This window comes from Lithobates pipiens, unplaced genomic scaffold (genome assembly GCF_037356315.1).
Source record: "Lithobates pipiens isolate NorthernLeopardFrog02 unplaced genomic scaffold, aLitPip1_a1.2 Scaffold_13, whole genome shotgun sequence".
Taxonomy (NCBI): Eukaryota; Metazoa; Chordata; class Amphibia; order Anura; family Ranidae; genus Lithobates; species Lithobates pipiens.
Window position 1 is genome coordinate 224,866,081 of NW_027507718.1, and position 14,134 is coordinate 224,880,214.

Sequence of the window (14,134 nt, forward strand, 5' to 3'; positions counted from 1 at the left end):
ACATTAACTAGCAATTGCTTGATCATGCAACACTGTACTAGGGCTGGGGAAAAAATCGATTTGAATCTTGAATCGAGTTGAGACTCCAAATCGAGTCAAATTTTCAGCAAATCGATTTTTTTTTTTTTTACCAGGATACCGCGCCGGTCCTGAGGAGCTGCGCCTAAAAACTCCTGCCCGCAGCTGCTCAGGACCGGCGCGGTGTCATCAAAAAGAAAAAAAACTCAATTTGAATCGTGAATTTAGTTTTTTTAGTTTTTTTTAATCGCAGATTTTTTTTTTTTTTTTTTTTTTTTAGAAAATCGCCCAGCTCTACACTGTACATAAATAAAATGTATATCCCTCCTAACCCTCTTGTATTGAATTGCATTGTTGCTATATTGTCTCCCTTTTATTGTAAAGTGCTACGCAAACTGTTGGTGCTAGATACAGTATATCCTGTATAATAATGATAATAAGATATCATTTTTTTAACACAAATTGAGCTTTCTTTTGGTGGTATTTGATCACAATGGGGTTTTTATTTTCTATTATAAAAAACAAAAAAAAAACAAAAAATTGTGGGGTGGGGGGGGGCAATATTTTCAATATTCCGTTATAAAACATATTCAATAAAATCTAATTTCTTCATACTTGTAGGCCAAATTTTTTCTGCTACATGTCTTTGATAAAAAAATAAATAAATAAATAAATACCAACAATGTACATTAATTGGTTTGTGTGAAAGTTATAGCGTCTACAAACTATGTTATGTATATTTGAAAATTGGTCAATCCTGATGTACTGATGGCCTATCTCATTTGTCGAGGCCCTTAAAATGCCAGGACAGTACAAATACCCCCCAAATAACTCCTTTTTAGAAAGTAAACAGTCCAAGGTATTTAGTAAGAGGCATGGCGAGATTTTTGAATTTGTCATTTTTTGTCACAATGTTTTGGAAAGTTGAGTTAAATGAAAAAAAAAATCTCAATTTTTTTTTTTTTTTTACATACTGTCACTAGTGCAGTACAGTATCGTCACATGACTGGTGTGACAGTGATCAGAGATACTAACTGGTAACAGTATGTAAAAAAAAAAAAAAAAAAAAAATGTTATTCAATGTAATTTTTTTTCTCTTTTTTTGTAATTTTTACTTTTTTTTTGTACATCCTATCATCAGAGTAGTTCAGTGTGCTACACTGGGGAGTGATCAGGGATTTTTACACTGCCTATACAGTGATGATCACAGTAAAAGCAATATTGTCATGAATAGGATAACCTCCATGAACAGCTTGCTTATGGCTCTATGGCTTGCTTGTTTAGGGCTTATGGCTCTAATTTGTCAATGGCTACAGCTGATCATATGGTACAGGTAGTCAAATATGATTGATGTGGGACAATCATAGATCCCAACCGTAAGCAAGCTGTTCATGAATGTTCAAAATGCCTTCTGTAAATCCACAGTGCCCATACATGGATCAAAATTCATCTAGTCCCTGATGAACCACCCAAATTTCGATCCATGTATGGCTCTAATTTGTGATTGGCTACAACTGATCACATGGTACAGGTAGCCAGGCATCATCATGTGATTGATGTGGGCCAATCACAGATCCCAACCATAAGCAAGCTGTTCATGAATGTTCAAAATGACTTCTGTAAATTCACAGTGCCCATACATGGATCAAAATTTGTCTAGTCCCTGATGAACCACCCAAATTTTCGATCTATGTATGGCCGGCTTAACGACAGTTTGGTACCTGAAAGAGAAGCAGAAAGAATAAATCAGGCCACAATCTCATTAAAACTTAATATGTAATAAAGTTAATGTGATTCAATCAGTGATTTGACTAATAAATTAAATAAAAGGAGGTTATAGGGGTGATAATTCCATGGGGCCATGCCCCTATTTAATTTTATTTTTGTTACCCCAACATTGCTCAAAGATACAGAAAGAAAGGGACACAGCAAGAAGATTGTAATCTGGGCAGCACACTGTATGTATGTCAGTTATAGCTTAGTTAGACCCATGGTCCATGGAGTCCAATATGATCATCCATTGGGTAAAGGCAATGGATCCTGTAGCTCCTCTGGTAGATTTGGGGTGATCCTCACAAGAAGACAGAGAAAAAAAACACAAAGGGCACAGGTGTGGTAAAACTGAAGACTTATGGATAAAACAACATTCTCTCACTTCCAGATAAGTAAACATCTGTGTTTAGTCACATAATTTATCCATTAAAGTCTCATAGGTACAGGGGATCCAGTGTAACACACTGCACAGATGTACAGGGGATCTGGTATAAAACACTATTTAAAGGTACAGTGGTCCAGTATAACACATTGCTCAGTGCTACAGAAGATCCGGTATCAAACACTACTCAGTGGTACAGGTGATCCAGTTTAACACACTGCTCAGTGGTATAGGTCATCCAGTATAACACGCTGCTCAGAGGTACAGGGGATCCAGTATAACACACTGCTCCAAGGTACAGGGGACCCAGCATAACACACTGCTCCAAGGTGCAGGGGATCCAGTATAACACACTGCTTAAAGGTACAGAGGATCCAGTATAAACACACTGTTCAAGGGTACAGGGGATCCAGTATAAACACACTGCTCAAGGGTACAGGGGATCCAGTATATCACACTACTCATAGGTGTGGGCTGCAGTATATCACACTGCTCAAAGGTATAGGGGGCCCAGTATATCACACTGCTCAAAGGCACAGGGGATCCAGTATAACACACTGCTCAAAGGCACAGGGGATCCAGTATATCACACTGTGAAAGAAAAGAGATCTCTTTCCTATCACAATATTTACAATATAAGGATGTGGTGCCCTTGATTATCCAGCATCCAGCAATTATTGATATAGCATATCATACTGCTCATAGGTACAGGAGATCCAGTATATCACACTGCTCATAGGTACAGGGGATCCAGTATATCACACTGCTCATAGGTACACGGGATCCAGTATATCACACTGCTCATAGGTACAGGGGATCCAGTATATCACATTGCTCTTAGGTACAGGGGATCCAGTATATCACACTGCTCATAGGTACATGGGATCCAGTATATCACACTGCTCATAGGTACAGGGGATCCAGTTCATCACACTGCTCATAGGTACAGGGGATCCAGTATATCACACTGCTCAATCACACTGCTCATAGGTACAGGGGATCCAGTATATCACACTGCTCATAGGTACAGGGGATTGAGTATATCACACTGCTCATAGGTAGAGGGGATCCAGTATATCACACTGCTCATAGGTAGAGGGGATCGAGTATATCACACTGCTCATAGGTAGAGGGGATTGAGTATATCACACTGCTCATAGGTACAAGGGATCCAGTATATCACACTGCTCATAGGTACAGGGGATCCAGTATATCACACTGCTCAGATGTACAGAGGATCCAGTATATCACACTGCTCTTAGTTACAGGGGATCCAGTATATCACACTGCTCAGATGTACAGGGGATCCAGTATATCACACTGCTCTTAGTTACAGGGGATCCAGTATATCACACTGCTCTTAGGTACAGGGGATCCAGTATATCACACTGCTCAGATGTACAGGGGATTGAGTATATCACACTACTCATAGGTACAGGGGATACAGTATATCACACTGCTCAGATGTACAGGGGATCCAGTATATCACACTGCTCATAGGTACAGGGGATCCAGTATATCACACTGCTCAGATGTACAGGGGATCCAGTATATCACACTGCTCTTAGTTACAGGGGATCCAGTATATCACACTGCTCTTAGGTACAGGGGATCCAGTAGATCACACTGCTCATAGGTACAGGGGATCCGGTATATCACACTGCTCAGAGGTACAGGGGATCCAGTATATCACACTGCTCATAGGTACAGGGGATCCAGTATATCACACTGCTCATAGGTACAGGGGATCCAGTATATCACACTGCTCATAGGTACAGGGGATCCAGTATATCACACTGCTCATAGGTACAGGGGATCCAGTATATCACACTGCTCATAGGTACAGGGGATCCGGTATATCACACTGCTCATAGGTACAGGGGATCCAGTATATCACACTCCCCTTAGTTACAGGGGATCCAGTATATCACACTGTTCAGAGGTACAGAGGATCCAGTATATCACACTGCTCATAGGTAGAGGGGATCCAGTATATTACACTGCTCAGAGGTACAGGGGATCCAGCATATCACACTGCTCAGATGTACAGGGGATCCAGTATATCACACTGCTCTTAGTTACACGGGATCCAGTATATAACACTGCTCTTAGGTACAGGGGATCCAGTATATCACGCTGCTCATAGGTACAGGGGATCAAGTATATCATACTGCTCATAGGTACAAGGGATCCAGTATATCACACTGCTCATAGGTACAGGGGATCCAGTATATCACACTGCTCATAGGTACAGGGGATCCAGTATATCACACTGCTCAGATGTACAGGGGATCCAGTATATCACACTGCTCTTAGTTACAGGGGATCCAGTATATCACACTGCTCTTAGGTACAGGGGATCCAGTAGATCACACTGCTCATAGGTACAGGGGATCCAGTATATCACACTGCTCAGATGTACAGGGGATCCAGTATATCACACTGCTCTTAGTTACAGGGGATCCAGTATATCACACTGCTCTTAGGTACAGGGGATCCAGTAGATCACACTGCTCATAGGTACAGGGGATCCGGTATATCACACTGCTCAGAGGTACAGGGGATCCAGTATATCACACTGCTCATAGGTACAGGGGATCCAGTATATCACACTGCTCATAGGTACAGGGGATCCAGTATATCACACTGCTCATAGGTACAGGGGATCCAGTATATCACACTGCTCATAGGTACAGGGGATCCAGTATATCACACTGCTCATAGGTACAGGGGATCCGGTATATCACACTGCTCATAGGTACAGGGGATCCAGTATATCACACTCCCCTTAGTTACAGGGGATCCAGTATATCACACTGTTCAGAGGTACAGAGGATCCAGTATATCACACTGCTCATAGGTAGAGGGGATCCAGTATATTACACTGCTCAGAGGTACAGGGGATCCAGCATATCACACTGCTCAGATGTACAGGGGATCCAGTATATCACACTGCTCTTAGTTACACGGGATCCAGTATATAACACTGCTCTTAGGTACAGGGGATCCAGTATATCACGCTGCTCATAGGTACAGGGGATCAAGTATATCATACTGCTCATAGGTACAAGGGATCCAGTATATCACACTGCTCATAGGTACAGGGGATCCAGTATATCACACTGCTCATAGGTACAGGGGATCCAGTATATCACACTGCTCAGATGTACAGGGGATCCAGTATATCACACTGCTCATAGGTACAGGGGATCCAGTATATCACACTGCTCAGATGTACAGGGGATCCAGTATATCACACGGCTCTTAGTTACAGGGGATCCAGTATATCACACTGCTCTTAGGTACAGGGGATCCAGTATATCACACTTGCTCAGATGTACAGGGGATCCAGTATATCACACTGCTCTTAGTCACAGGGGATCCAGTAGATCACACTACTCTTAGGTACAGGGGATCCAGTAGATCACACTGCTCATAGGTACAGGGGATCCGGTATATCACACTGCTCAGAGGTACAGGGGATCCAGTATATCACACTGCTCATAGGTACAGGGGATCCAGTATATCACACTGCTAATAGGTACAGGGGATCCAGTATATCACACTGCTCATAGGTACAGGGGATCCAGTATATCACACTGCTCATAGGTACAGGGGATCCAGTATATCACACTGCTCAGATGTACAGGGGATTGAGTATATCACACTGCTCATAGGTACAGGGGATCCAGTATATCACACTGCTCAGATGTACAGGGGATCCAGTATATCACACGGCTCTTAGTTACAGGGGATCCAGTATATCACACTGCTCTTAGGTACAGGGGATCCAGTATATCACACTTGCTCAGATGTACAGGGGATCCAGTATATCACACTGCTCTTAGTCACAGGGGATCCAGTAGATCACACTACTCTTAGGTACAGGGGATCCAGTAGATCACACTGCTCATAGGTACAGGGGATCCGGTATATCACACTGCTCAGAGGTACAGGGGATCCAGTATATCACACTGCTCATAGGTACAGGGGATCCAGTATATCACACTGCTCATAGGTACAGGGGATCCAGTATATCACACTGCTCATAGGTACAGGGGATCCAGTATATCACACTGCTCATAGGTACAGGGGATCCAGTATATCACACTGCTCATAGGTACAGGGGATCCAGTATATCACACTGCTCAGATGTACAGGGGATTGAGTATATCACACTGCTCATAGGTACAGGGGATCCAGTATATCACACTGCTCAGATGTACAGGGGATCCAGTATATCACACGGCTCTTAGTTACAGGGGATCCAGTATATCACACGGCTCTTAGTTACAGGGGATCCAGTATATCACACTGCTCTTAGTCACAGGGGATCCAGTAGATCACACCACTCTTAGGTACAGGGGATCCAGTAGATCACACTGCTCATAGGTACAGGGGATCCGGTATATCACACTGCTCAGAGGTACAGGGGATCCAGTATATCACACTGCTCATAGGTACAGGGGATCCAGTATATCACACTGCTCATAGGTACAGGGGATCCAGTATATCACACTGCTCATAGGTACAGGGGATGCAGTATATCACACTGCTCATAGGTACAGGGGATCCAGTATATCACACTGCTCATAGGTACAGGGGATCCGGTATATCACACTGCTCATAGGTACAGGGGATCCAGTATATCACACTCCTCTTAGTTACAGGGGATCCAGTATATCACACTGTTCAGAGGTACAGAGGATCCAGTATATCACACTGCTCAGATGTACAGGGGATCCAGTATATCACACTGCTCTTAGTCACAGGGGATCCAGTAGATCACACTACTCTTAGGTACAGGGGATCCAGTAGATCACACTGCTCATAGGTACAGGGGATCCGGTATATCACACTGCTCAGAGGTACAGGGGATCCAGTATATCACACTGCTCATAGGTACAGGGGATCCAGTATATCACACTGCTCATAGGTAGAGGGGATCCAGTATATTACACTGCTCAGAGGTACAGGGGATCCAGCATATCACACTGCTCAGAGGTACAGGGGATCCAGTATATTACACTGCTCAGAGGTACAGGGGATCCAGCATATCACACTGCTCAGAGGTACAGGGGATCCAGCATATCACACTGCTCAGAGGTACAGGGGATCCAGTATATCCCACTGCTCATAGGTACAGGGGATCCAGTATATCACACTGCTCATAGGTACAGGGGATCCAGTATATCACACTGCTCATAGGTACAGGGGATCCAGTATATCACACTGCTCATAGGTACAGGGGATCCAGTATATCACACTGCTCAGATGTACAGGGGATTGAGTATATCACACTGCTCATAGGTACAGGGGATCCAGTATATCACACTGCTCAGATGTACAGGGGATCCAGTATATCACACGGCTCTTAGTTACAGGGGATCCAGTATATCACACTGCTCTTAGGTACAGGGGATCCAGTATATCACACTTGCTCGGATGTACAGGGGATCCAGTATATCACACTGCTCTTAGTCACAGGGGATCCAGTAGATCACACTACTCTTAGGTACAGGGGATCCAGTAGATCACACTGCTCATAGGTACAGGGGATCCGGTATATCACACTGCTCAGAGGTACAGGGGATCCAGTATATCACACTGCTCATAGGTACAGGGGATCCAGTATATCACACTGCTCATAGGTACAGGGGATCCAGTATATCACACTGCTCATAGGTACAGGGGATCCAGTATATCACACTGCTCATAGGTACAGGGGATCCAGTATATCACACTGCTCAGATGTACAGGGGATTGAGTATATCACACTGCTCATAGGTACAGGGGATCCAGTATATCACACTGCTCAGATGTACAGGGGATCCAGTATATCACACGGCTCTTAGTTACAGGGGATCCAGTATATCACACGGCTCTTAGTTACAGGGGATCCAGTATATCACACTGCTCTTAGGTACAGGGGATCCAGTATATCACACTTGCTCAGATGTACAGGGGATCCAGTATATCACACTGCTCTTAGTCACAGGGGATCCAGTAGATCACACTACTCTTAGGTACAGGGGATCCAGTAGATCACACTGCTCATAGGTACAGGGGATCCGGTATATCACACTGCTCAGAGGTACAGGGGATCCAGTATATCACACTGCTCATAGGTACAGGGGATGCAGTATATCACACTGCTCATAGGTACAGGGGATCCAGTATATCACACTGCTCATAGGTACAGGGGATGCAGTATATCACACTGCTCATAGGTACAGGGGATCCAGTATATCACACTGCTCATAGGTACAGGGGATCCGGTATATCACACTGCTCATAGGTACAGGGGATCCAGTATATCACACTCCTCTTAGTTACAGGGGATCCAGTATATCACACTGTTCAGAGGTACAGAGGATCCAGTATATCACACTGCTCAGATGTACAGGGGATCCAGTATATCACACTGCTCTTAGTCACATGGGATCCAGTAGATCACACTACTCTTAGGTACAGGGGATCCAGTAGATCACACTGCTCATAGGTACAGGGGATCCGGTATATCACACTGCTCAGAGGTACAGGGGATCCAGTATATCACACTGCTCATAGGTACAGGGGATCCAGTATATCACACTGCTCATAGGTAGAGGGGATCCAGTATATTACACTGCTCATAGGTACAGGGGATCCAGCATATCACACTGCTCAGAGGTACAGGGGATCCAGTATATTACACTGCTCAGAGGTACAGGGGATCCAGCATATCACACTGCTCAGATGTACAGGGGATCCAGTATATCACACTGCTCTTAGTCACAGGGGATCCAGTAGATCACACTACTCTTAGGTACAGGGGATCCAGTAGATCACACTGCTCATAGGTACAGGGGATCCGGTATATCACACTGCTCAGAGGTACAGGGGATCCAGTATATCACACTGCTCATAGGTACAGGGGATGCAGTATATCACACTGCTCATAGGTACAGGGGATCCAGTATATCACACTGCTCATAGGTACAGGGGATGCAGTATATCACACTGCTCATAGGTACAGGGGATCCAGTATATCACACTGCTCATAGGTACAGGGGATCCGGTATATCACACTGCTCATAGGTACAGGGGATCCAGTATATCACACTCCTCTTAGTTACAGGGGATCCAGTATATCACACTGTTCAGAGGTACAGAGGATCCAGTATATCACACTGCTCAGATGTACAGGGGATCCAGTATATCACACTGCTCTTAGTCACATGGGATCCAGTAGATCACACTACTCTTAGGTACAGGGGATCCAGTAGATCACACTGCTCATAGGTACAGGGGATCCGGTATATCACACTGCTCAGAGGTACAGGGGATCCAGTATATCACACTGCTCATAGGTACAGGGGATCCAGTATATCACACTGCTCATAGGTAGAGGGGATCCAGTATATTACACTGCTCATAGGTACAGGGGATCCAGCATATCACACTGCTCAGAGGTACAGGGGATCCAGTATATTACACTGCTCAGAGGTACAGGGGATCCAGCATATCACACTGCTCAGATGTACAGGAATGTGGCATAAAACACTGTAGTGTTCGGATGTATAGGGGATCCAGCGTTTGGAGTAACATCGTATTATGCTGTGTGGTTCCAGCAGTACTTCTCTCCTTCACTTGTCCCTGTCACACAGCCCCTCCCTCCTCTGGCTCTCCTCCTTCCCAATTGTACAGTCTGCCCTCCCCTCCCACTTAACCCCACCTTTGCTGGCTCCTACCCTGGTCTGTCCCCGACATCTCCTTTCTGGCACTTCCCTGCAGAGGGATTGGTTTTATGTCCTCTGACATTTGGCTGAGCTTCTCTGGGCACTCCTCTCCTCCTCACTCTCCTCCCTTCTTGCTCCATTCGCAGCTGCGTAAGGTGAGAGACCCCCCTGTAAGATGATGAACTTATGTGTGGAATGAAATGGTGTGTTGGGATGTGGGTGCTTGGTGGATACGGTCCCCCTAAGGCAGCGAGGTGAGGGATGGGCTGGACCAGATTTGGGGCTTACTGCACCAGCATTGGATGGATGGGACCTGTACTGGAGTCATATGCTGGGCTTGTCACTACACAATTGTCACTTTTATGTACTGTGACCACAACTTGTACTTTGACTTTCTGTCTTCATGTTTGCCGTAATGTATTCTAGAATCACTTGCAAGCAGTCATAAATCATAAGAAGCCCAGATAATATTGGAGCAGGTTAGTATTTGTTGCTGAAAGCTGTAGTTAAAAAGAAATCTAATGACTGCTAACCAGAGAAGTGAAGACAACAGACATGTCGGGTAAATTATTAGGGTATGAGATTTGTATAAACGTTCGACCTGTCATTAAAAGTGATGATGAGACCGATATACTTCATCTAGCTGTACGCACAGGCACCTGGCATTTCTTTCTGATCCAGGCAATGCACATATTCACAATACATATGTGGTCTATCTTCTCCATAGAAAAGAACTCATCAGCAAATGTTTGTACCGATCATTTCCAGCAAGCTGAAAGTGCTCTGTGAGTGCTAATGAGGACCTCCAACCTTCCCACCGGGTCCATTGGACGTGCCAAATCGGAGCCTATTGCCGGCAATGGCACCGTCATGTTGTACCCATTCCCGAAAGCAGATCCTGCACTAATTTTGGCATACCTCTCAACTGTCCCTGATTTGGAGGGACTGTCCCTGATTTAGAGCAATGTCCCTCTGTCCCTCATTTTGGTCTGATCTATATTGCTGTATATAAAATGCACTTTTTATCTATCAAAAAGTGTTTCCCAGTGCTAAACCTTTCATCCAATTTCTAAATGGTTGCATTTGCAAATTTTAAAAGCCAATTTAAAGGAATACTAGTGCTAAAAAAAACACTTGGATTTAATTAACCATCTTTTTGGGGTTATTTCCCCTTTAAGGGGTGTGGCAGGAGGTATGTCCTATGCCTACATACATTTTCTAATAGGTGTCCCTCATTCCCATCTCAAAATGTTGGAAGGTATGCTTTTGGTGACTGGGGGGGGGGGGGATTTCAATAGACCTCTGTGCAGGGACATCGGCGGGGGGGGGGGGGGGGGGGGGGCTGACAGTGGCTGAAGCCCCAAGTGGGTCCCCAAAAAGCCCCAGGTCTCAGGTGGGCACGGTTCTATTATTAGCCTTGAGCGGGGACCAATCTGATCCCGAGTGCAGCCAAGTGTAATAGCAGGTCCCGCCTTCTGGAGCCTGCAGTGCAGATCAATGTCCCACCAGTCCAATGCCATCCATCATAGGTGCTGCAGGCTCCAGAAGGTGGGAATTGCAATGCGGCCGTCGCACCACTGTCAGAAGATCCCAACCCCACTTGGTGCCCTCCTCTCCTCATCATGGCTTTGGCTGCCTGGAGTCTACTCTACTGTGTGATGACATGCCACTGAGTGTAGGAGGACACCTGAAGTCTGGTCGGGTAGGTCAGTGTATGTCAGGTAGGTCAGTGTGTGTCAGGTAGGTCAGTGTGTGTCAAGTAGGTCAGTGTGTGTCAGGTAGGTCAGTGTATGTCAAGTAGGTCAGTGTGTGTCAGGTAGGTCAGTGTATGTCAAGTAGGTCAGTGTGTGTCAGGTAGGTCAGTGTGTGTCAAGTAGGTCGGTGTATGTCAGGTAGGTCAGTGTGTGTCAGGTAGGTCAGTGTATGTCAAGTGGGTCAGGTAGGTCAGTGTATGTTAAGTAGGTCAGTGTGGCTCAAGTAGGTCAGTGTATGTCAGGTAGGTAAGTCAGTGTATGTAAGGTAGGTCCGTGTGGGTCAGGTAAGTCAGTGTATGTAAGGTAGGTCAGTGTGTGTCAGGTAAGTCAGTGTAGGTCAGCTCGGTCAATGTGTGTCAGGTAAGTCAGTGTGTGTCAGGTAGGTCAGTATGTGTTAGGTAGGTCAGTGTAAGTCAGTTTGTGTCAGATAGGCCAGTGTATGTCAGGCAGATCAGCGCGCATCAGGTAAGTACTACCCCCGCCCCCTCGGTGCTGGGCCCGGACTTCGAGCTGAAGCCCCTGTTTTTTGTGCCACCTATCAACGCCCCTGCCTCTGTGCATGAACCCCCACAGGTGTCTCTCAAATCGCCCCCCGGAGTTGGACTGAAATGCTGGTTTTGAAATTGTGGAAGTTCAGCTGAACTCTCCTAATTTCAAACCCGCATTCAGTGTGAACCTGAGCTTAGGAACACTCAATACTATTCTGCTGTTCAGCCCTTTAGGGCTCATTCACACAGGCAGTAGCCCTCGCTGCCCCTCTCAAAAGTAATCTGCAGTGTATCGCTTTTCAGACAACGGTTGATGCAGCTGGGAGGCAGATATGTTGCCTCCTAAAACCCTCACCAGCATCCTGCAACCACCTGCATTGCGGCACAGCCCCACTTGTTTGAAGTTGTCACGTTTAGCTGCGGTACTGCCCGCCAAGCAAGACAGGGGGTATCATTTTTGCCTCAGCCACAAAGAAAAAAGCAGGGAGCTGCGGAATGTGTACAACTCCATCCAATGCTTTTGCAGCTTAAGGGGGGTAGAAAAACTTCAGCTCAGACATATTTTTTACCACCCCCCCATGTGAACAAGTCTTTAGACCCAATGATTGTAAAATTTTCCCCTTTTTAGACTTCCAGGACTTAAAAGTCGTGTCATTTTATCACAATTTTGCAGCCGCTATTTTGATGCGATTTTGCTGCAATTTCAGGGAATGCCTGTGTAAACTTGAGGTCTATGAACTTCAACTCGCAGGAAAGTCGGACCAAATTAGTACAGAGGGACACTTTGAAGTCGGCAGGACTTTAAGTCGCACATATATAAATGGTTATCATTGGAAATAACGGGGAACGACTTGTCGTGCAACTTTGGAGTCCCAAGTCGCAGGACAAGTCCTCTAAGTGTGAAAGGGGCCAAGCAGTATTAAACCCAAAAGCAAACATTTATTATATTGCAGCTTACCAATTCTTAGATGTGATGGCTGCATTCATTTTCTTTTTTAGGCTCCATTCACACTCGTGCAACTTGTCATACAACTTTGGACATCAAAGTTGCATAACAAGTCATTCCCCATGTTTTCCAATGATAACCATTCATATATGGGCGACCTAAAGTTGCAGGAACTTCAAAGTAGTTTATGCACTACTTTGGTCCGACTTTCATGCAACTTGAGGGCCATCAGGATGTCAATGTTAACCCTCAGAAGTTGCATTAAAGTCGTACCTGAATGTTATATAATGCAACTTGTGTGCAACAGTTGTCCAATATCACTGGTCAAAGTCATATCCAAGTTGAACCCATCCAAACTTGCTCCATGTTGCACTCCAAAGTCGGCACAACTGAAGTTGTACAAGTGTGAGGCACCTTTCACATTTGTGCAACTTGTGCTAAGAATTGGGAATGCAAAGTCGCATGACAAGTCGTACCCCATGATTTCCAATGAGTACAGTTCATATCTTTTTCTTCAAAGTAGTCCCTGTTCTACTTAGTCCGACTTTGATGCGAGTTACACAGGTTAGAACCTCTGTCAAGTTTTCATTGCTGTCCAGCTCCCCACTGAAGAGATTCACGCTCTCTCCATTTGTCCTAGTGACCACTGTCACCAGGACTGAAATTGAGGGAAAATCCCATGTTTTGGGTTGATGCTGGAAAAGGAATATTTTATAATAGGGATGCCTATTTTGGTGACAACTAATGGCGCGTACACACGAGTGGAATTTCCGTCAGAAAAAGCTATGATGGTTTTTCCGACGGAATTCCGCTCAAGCTTGCCTTGCATAGACACGGTCACACAAAAGTTCTCTGAACTTTCGAGCGTCAAGAATGCGGTGAGTAGGGATGAGCTTCGTGTTCGAGTCGAACATATGTTCGACTCGAACATCGGCTGTTCGCCCGTTCGGCGAATTCCGAACGTTATGGGCCGTTCGCGCCAAATTCGTGTGGCGCTCACGGCCCACAATGCACTGCGATGGCGCAGTGCATTGCTGGCTCATGATTGGCCA

At 45.3% G+C, this 14,134-nt stretch overlaps 1 protein-coding gene across 3 annotated transcripts in view; it reads left to right on the top strand.

Annotated features, from left to right (window-relative positions):
- Positions 1–9,886: 9,886 nt before the first annotated feature.
- LOC143974657 (ceramide synthase 2-like) overlaps positions 9,887–14,134 on the top strand; it is a 236,647-nt gene continuing 232,399 nt past the window's right edge. For 2 of the 3 annotated variants that reach the window (XM_077476265.1, XM_077476267.1), the window contains exon 1: positions 9,887–10,049. The gene's annotated coding sequence lies outside the window, so the exon portion shown is untranslated. The remainder of the gene's footprint in view (positions 10,050–14,134) is intronic. The other variant, XM_077476266.1, reaches the window with a different exon arrangement.